A 6709-nucleotide genomic window follows, 5' to 3' on the forward strand; every position below is an offset into this window, starting at 1 on the left:
GTGGGTCAATTTTAGCTTTATTAGACAACCATGGGTTAAATAGTCAACGGATTTGAACATAGAACCTTGTACTCACATTTACTTTATATTTTCATAGATTTTCCATGTAAACTCGCTCAAAAAGCTTCTATTTATTGTTTATATAGTATATTATTAACTATTATTAATTTAATATATTTTTATGTTTTAACATTTTTTTGGCTTCATTGTTTTAAAATATCTCAACAAGCATGCACATGATACATCTTGCGCTACGAAGTGTTTGCTTTTATTTTACTTGAGTTATATGTATGAAGTCACTTTGTAATTAGTGTCTTGGATTTTATAGTGATTTATTTAGCAACTTATTTTCTTATTAGTGGATGAAGAGTGTGATTTCCAGTAAATAGATTGTTGCTTTTAAATTTATTATTTATAAGATTTTCAATGTCATTGTAACATTAGTATAGTCATTGTTTATGTATGTTGTTGCTTTCATCAATGAAGAGCATTACTATCGTGCATCCTTAGCATTTAAAGTGTTATAAAATATGTATGTTTAAATGTTTTGTGAACTTGTTTTCTTTGTTGTGGACCATGGTATATCTCATGTGCATGGCCAATGTGGTTTTATTAGCATAATAAATCTAATCAATCATTGATTGGGTTTTGTAAGTGTTTTCTTATTTTAATGATATTACGGGAAACATATATAATTTTATATATACATGCATTATCTATTATTTTTTCATGTGCTTGTTTTTTACAAGTGTTGAATGAATCTCTCAAGTAAAACCTCCCTTTTATTAAAAAGATAAAACTTTTCAAAATTAAATACGGTAAGGTGATATAAAAATATATTTATACTAAATATCTATAAAAACTTCAACCCAACAATATTAACAATTATTCTATTATAAACATTATTATATATCACTATTGATAGATAATAATATTATTATTATTATGATCCAATTTTAAGGTCTTATTCCATTATAAACATTATTATATATCACTATTGATATATAATATTATTATCTAATTTTAAGGTCACAGCCAAGTCAGACACCAAATTGGTGTATGAGACCCCCTTGTTTGTGGGACAAGGGACCCACCTATTATAAATATTATTATATATCAGTGTTGATAGCTATTATTATTATTATTATCCAAAGGTATACATACTCTATCCCCCTCTGGTTTTGAACTTGTGACCTCTTAGGAGGAAACACATGCTCTTAACCATTAGGCACATTCAAGCTATATTTAAGCCCACTCAAGTTGTATTTAAACCTTAATAATATTTAAACCTTTACTTATACTTAAAATATGAATATTTAATATGTATAAAACTATCCAATATTAAAGAATGAGAAATAAATATTTTAAAATTACAAAAATTTACTATTTTAAAATATTAAACACAATAAACCTAATGTATTTCTCTATTTATTATCATATCTATTATTTCTTTTTATAATCAGATAATACAAAAAAGTTTATTAAATCTATTAATCTCAATATCAATCAACGGTTATATATTAAAAAAATAGTGACATATACTATTTATTATTTCATTTATGTATTAGTTATTATTTCATTTTCTATATACTTTTCAATAAATTCCATCTAAAATTTAATTAAAAATTATTAAAATGATATATTTAAATTTTACAAATCAAATTTTAAATTTATTTATACATTCAAAAATATATTTTAAACCATCAAAAACATAAAATAATTAAAAATTATCTATTGTTAATAGTATTTACCAATTATTAATTAAAAAAATATTTTCGATTTCCTATTTTGAAAACACGTCTATATTTAATATATATGAGAATTAGTTTCCCACCCCAGTAACAGTAACCAGCCTAGGGAGTATGGGAGCAGCTTAAAATGCATAGATAACATGACCCAACTTGGAGATCTCATACCAATGTAGGATGTTCGGTTATAGAATGTTTGTTATATGCGGTGATGCGGACATCTCGTCAATTGTGCAGACCCACAAATCATTTTGTGAGGAAATTGATAAAACGTATGCACTTTTTGTTTGTGATGTGACCTGGGCCTTATATGGAATAGGCAATAACCAACAAGTTAGGTAGGCTGTTAACTAGTCAATTCAATCATTTAGGAAGTCAGATGGGAGGAATGATATAAGTTTGCTCCGCCTGTACCATCACGCACCAGTTCTCCCCATTCCGCTCCATCCTATACCTCAGCACCAGACCCAGTAGCCCTGCTAGCCTTTAAACTGAGAGTAAGCCCAGGTGGGCAATGTGTAGATTGCAGAATTCAAGGAAAGCTTTTTGTGGGCATTGCCTCTGAGTTCGTTAATGAATGCCCAACTGTTAATTTAGTGCATTCTGTTTCCAATTGATGTTGGGTGTTGACTCTGCACCAGCGTTAACAATTGACTATTAAGAGGTGCTGAGTTCAATCCCTGAGCTCAATCCAAAAGGGTGCATAGGCTTGCTGGTGATGACAGTGGTGTTATTGCTACGAATTTGAGAAGACGCGAATTCAGTTAAAATGACATTAGAAGGTAATGGAAATTATGTGTTTGATGGACTGACGAGCTTTAACAAGGTGTCTGCTAATTCAGCTCTGAATTACCAAACATCGTCCGCTAGTTGGCATTCTGGCATTGCAAGCTGTGCTCTGGACATGAACCGCCATCCATCTCTGCCACCAGCAGCAGAGGGGTCATTAAGGTCACCAAACTCTTCTTATAGCTTTGATGATCTCTTGCCATTTTCAGTCCATGGACTTGACAGTGTCAACAGAGGAATCCATCTGCAAGATGTAAAGTTGGTATCTGACCATTCTCAGCGTAACTTCTTCAGTTCAGCCAGGGCGCAACAGCCTCAAATTGAAAAAAAATGCAATGCCTCCGGTGAAGAGTCCTCAAGTTCTGACCAGAGTACATGCGGAAGGAAAAGGAGAATCCAACCAACTGATAAAGCAAGGTCTGAAGCATTGACAATTGCTTTCCTGGTGAAAAGAATACTGAGGTGTGTTTTATTTTTCCTTTAAGGCTCATGTCTAGGACTTGGAATTTATCAGCTTCTTTATATGTTTTTTTCCCTCCGAGAAGACCCAAGAAATTCGTCTTTTGAATTGTCTCGTTTGACCTGCCTCTGTAGTAGAATATAACTTCTGATTTTGATTTTGAGATTGCCTACCATGGCTTGGGAGGTCCTTCCGAGCTGCTTATGAAATTTTCAATTATCACTGTCTGTCAATTTACTGTTCCGCTCAAAGTAGTTCCAATGACTCCGGCACTCTCTGAACCAAGTTCCTGAAAACGATCCAAGAAAGTAGAGAGCAGGGGAGTGGTGGTGTTGGTTGCATGGTAAAGCCAATTAGATAGCTTCTGCTGACAGGAGGAGGGTGCGAGGTGGAGATTAAATCTAATTAGCATGCCTCCGCATGCATTGGTATCTGATGTCATGTTCTCATCTTGAACCCAATTTTTTTTGGTTTTTTGTTTAGAAGTTTGTGATCAATAATAATAATAATCTATTTTTAAAATCACTGCTAAACCACATACCAAATTGGTTTACAAGACCTTTTGTTTGTAAGATGAAATACAGAGAATTCGCTGAATGCTAAAGCCAATTAGCCTTTCCCTGCGAATCCCAGTATTTGATGACATTTTATTTATCTTGAGCCCAATTTCATTTAGCTTCCCTAGTTCTATATCTGTAACCCTAAATATTATATTCAAGTGGGACTAATTACTCTGTTTTTGCACCTGCGCGCATAAGTACATTCGTAAATAACATAACAGCAAACGTGATAATTACTGTCAAAGTAACCCAACTTCCTTATTAACTCATTTTTTTGAGTCAAATTAAGTGAAATGGGTTTGTATGACATGCAGTTTTGTAGGTATTTTAGCCTGCTTTCATGGCAGAACACTCTTAACAGATCTGTTGTTTTCCTCCTACAGAATGAATCCAAAAGCAAACGTCCCAAAAGTGCAGATGCTAAAAAGGAAATGGATGATTCAAAGTCTGATGCAGAACAAGGAATCCACAGTGGGAAGCCTGAAGTGAATTCAAAACAATCTGCACAAAGTGCCAAGCCTTCAGAGCCACCCAAAGACTACATCCATGTGAGAGCAAGGAGAGGCCAAGCTACTGACAGCCATAGTCTTGCAGAGAGGGTAAATTCCCTTCATATTTCATCATGAGGAAGAATTGTATTTATATTTTTCAAAACATAGATACAATTCAAGTCCTTGAGCACAGAATTAGCTGAGTCCAGGGTTGAATGGCTGTTTCAAAACTCAGCTCCTAACTGTAGTTAAAGGGATCGAAATCCTTTCAAATATCAAACAAGGATAGATGATTACAAAATGGTAAAACAACATTGTTCTAATTTTACTGCTTAAGAGTCATGTTCTTACAGAGAAAGGGAAAAGAACATTAGTTATTGGCTGATGCAAAAAAGATAAAGCATATCAGTTTTTGGGGGATGAGTATGCCTCTGTAAAATTTGTCAGAGTCATACATTATGTTGATGAAAACCTGAAAATTAGAGGAGCTATAAGTTTGTCCTCTGAATGACAGGTGCGAAGAGAAAAGATCAGCGAACGTATGAAGCTTTTGCAAGATCTTGTTCCTGGATGTAATAAGGTAGTGTAGACTCTAAGCCGGAGCTTTTTTTATTTTTCAGGTCATGTCTTCTGCTTGGCAGAATTCCACTGGTTTTGTGTTTGACATGTTGAACTTAAGAACGGGCTATTTTGTATGTAGATAACTGGTAAAGCAGTGATGCTTGATGAGATAATTAACTATGTACAATCACTTCAGCGCCAAGTTGAGGTAAGATCTTTAAACGTTCCACAAAAGATTAATTTTATAGTTTATTTTCTGTATTATGATCATAACTCAGTTGCAATCATTTTCCACAGTTTCTATCTATGAAGCTTGAAGCTGTTAATCCCAGATTGGACTTTAACATGGAAGGATTTCTTACCAAAGATGTAAGTTCAATTAACATGTTGTTATAAACCTGTTGTACAATTTGGATCTACATATTTGTCATTAAGAGAATAACTGGGATAGAGCCTGATCTGTGAGCTTTTGTTGGTTGTTTTTCTAGATGCTTCAACCATCAGATATGGCATTTACTTCTGATACTGCTGTGGTATATCCACAATTTCACCAGCCTGAATGGACGGCAATGCAAGCTGGTGTGTCCTGTGAAATGGAGGAGCAGTGTATGGGAAATGCCGGAGAAATTCCACTCAGGAGGGTAATGAATGAAAGTTTCCCCCGTATAGAGGGTTATGGAGATGCCAAGGTACTGTATGATAAATCACTTCAAAGTTCAGTGTTCATACCATGTTATTCAACGTACATATTTCAAATTCTGCATTGACAGGTCATTTTAAGTGACATTATTAGGTAGTTAGCTAAACATTCCTCTTCTCACCTAATTTTCCTGAAATTGTTGCAGATCTCAAATGTTTGGGATGATGAACTACAAAATGTAGTTAGATTGGGAGCTGGACCAAACATTCAAACCCCTTTCACATCTCAATGTCTTCAGGGTGAGTGAACAAACCTGTGAATTAATAATTAGTTTGTTCTCAAACTTCTTAAGTTATTATACAAAAATGATTCACTTTTCTATTTTTGTTTGCAGGACCATTCTCTATAAGGCACCCAAATATTGAGAATTGAATCCACTCAGCTACAGGAAGTTGTCTTTGATTTTTACAGTGCTCAGGGTATATCCCTAAATTACACAGTTAAGAAAGATTTCTATCAATTATAGAAGTTTCGAATTGTGGGTGTCTCGAGTTCATTGTCCATGGATAAGTTCATCAGCTAAACCATCAAATATAAATGGTAATTCTAGCCAACTTGAAGACGATACAGAAGGTATCTCACCCTGGGATTTCCTCTACATGCTCAGCATTTCAACTGTACCAATTTGAAACTTCAGACTAACTGGTTGTATTCGGTGGTGCAAATGAACACCACTTGTACCATACTAGAGAGGTGCAGGCCATTTGTTAACTGCGGTCTGCAACTATTAGTGAGTTTATTATATTGTAGAATGTTGAATTCAACAATATTGTATGGTTCCTCCTATTTTAATGGATGTATGAGAACAGCCTGTCAAAGTATTGTGACAATTATTGTAGATTTCACAGCTTTGGGAATTTTTAAGTAATGAAAATATAGGAGCAAACAGCAATAAAAAATCTGTTGGTTTGAAGTTTATTTACAGGACAATAACAACTCAAATAGAATGCTGCTTTATATTAATTTTTTGGTGCCCAAAAGTGTGAAAGTAATGTGATCCAGTTGCCAGTGAAACTTTCAAGCCAGTTTTTATGTGCAGACTGCACACAGGAAGGCTGTGATGCTTTGCAGTGAATGATTAACTGGCATTCCGAGTTGAGACCATGGCACCATGCCAAAAGCATCCACCCGTGAAAAAGTCAATTATTTATTTGTGTGGCTTGGCCAATCAATTCCTAGCTACGTGAACATTATAAAATGTCAATGATTAAATATTATAAATTGTCAGTTAAAACATCAGGCTACATTTATGCCTGCCAAGGTTGTTTTTTCTTACAATCCTGTCAGAGGAGTGACCATTCCTTAATTTTATATGGAGAATTGCCAGGGACAGGCTGTTGGGCTTTTTTAATTTTGTAAGTTTGTAACATTAACCATATATATTTTAAATGGAGTGGGTT

At 34.2% G+C, this 6709-nt stretch overlaps 1 pseudogene across 1 annotated transcript; it reads left to right on the forward strand.

Annotated features, from left to right (window-relative positions):
- Positions 1–2194: 2194 nt before the first annotated feature.
- Positions 2195–6183, forward strand: LOC149187182 (uncharacterized; annotated as a pseudogene). Its single transcript, XR_016256188.1, has 8 exons — positions 2195–2999; positions 3941–4156; positions 4563–4628; positions 4749–4817; positions 4907–4978; positions 5098–5298; positions 5455–5548; positions 5644–6183. The product of XR_016256188.1 is annotated as an uncharacterized LOC149187182 (transcript).
- The last annotated feature ends 526 nt before the right edge of the window (positions 6184–6709 follow it).

The sequence above is a fragment of the Pinus tabuliformis genome, chromosome 3_1 (genome assembly GCF_031772625.1).
Source record: "Pinus tabuliformis cultivar Carrire ecotype Pingquan chromosome 3_1, CPIR1, whole genome shotgun sequence".
Classification (NCBI taxonomy): domain Eukaryota; kingdom Viridiplantae; phylum Streptophyta; class Pinopsida; order Pinales; family Pinaceae; genus Pinus; species Pinus tabuliformis.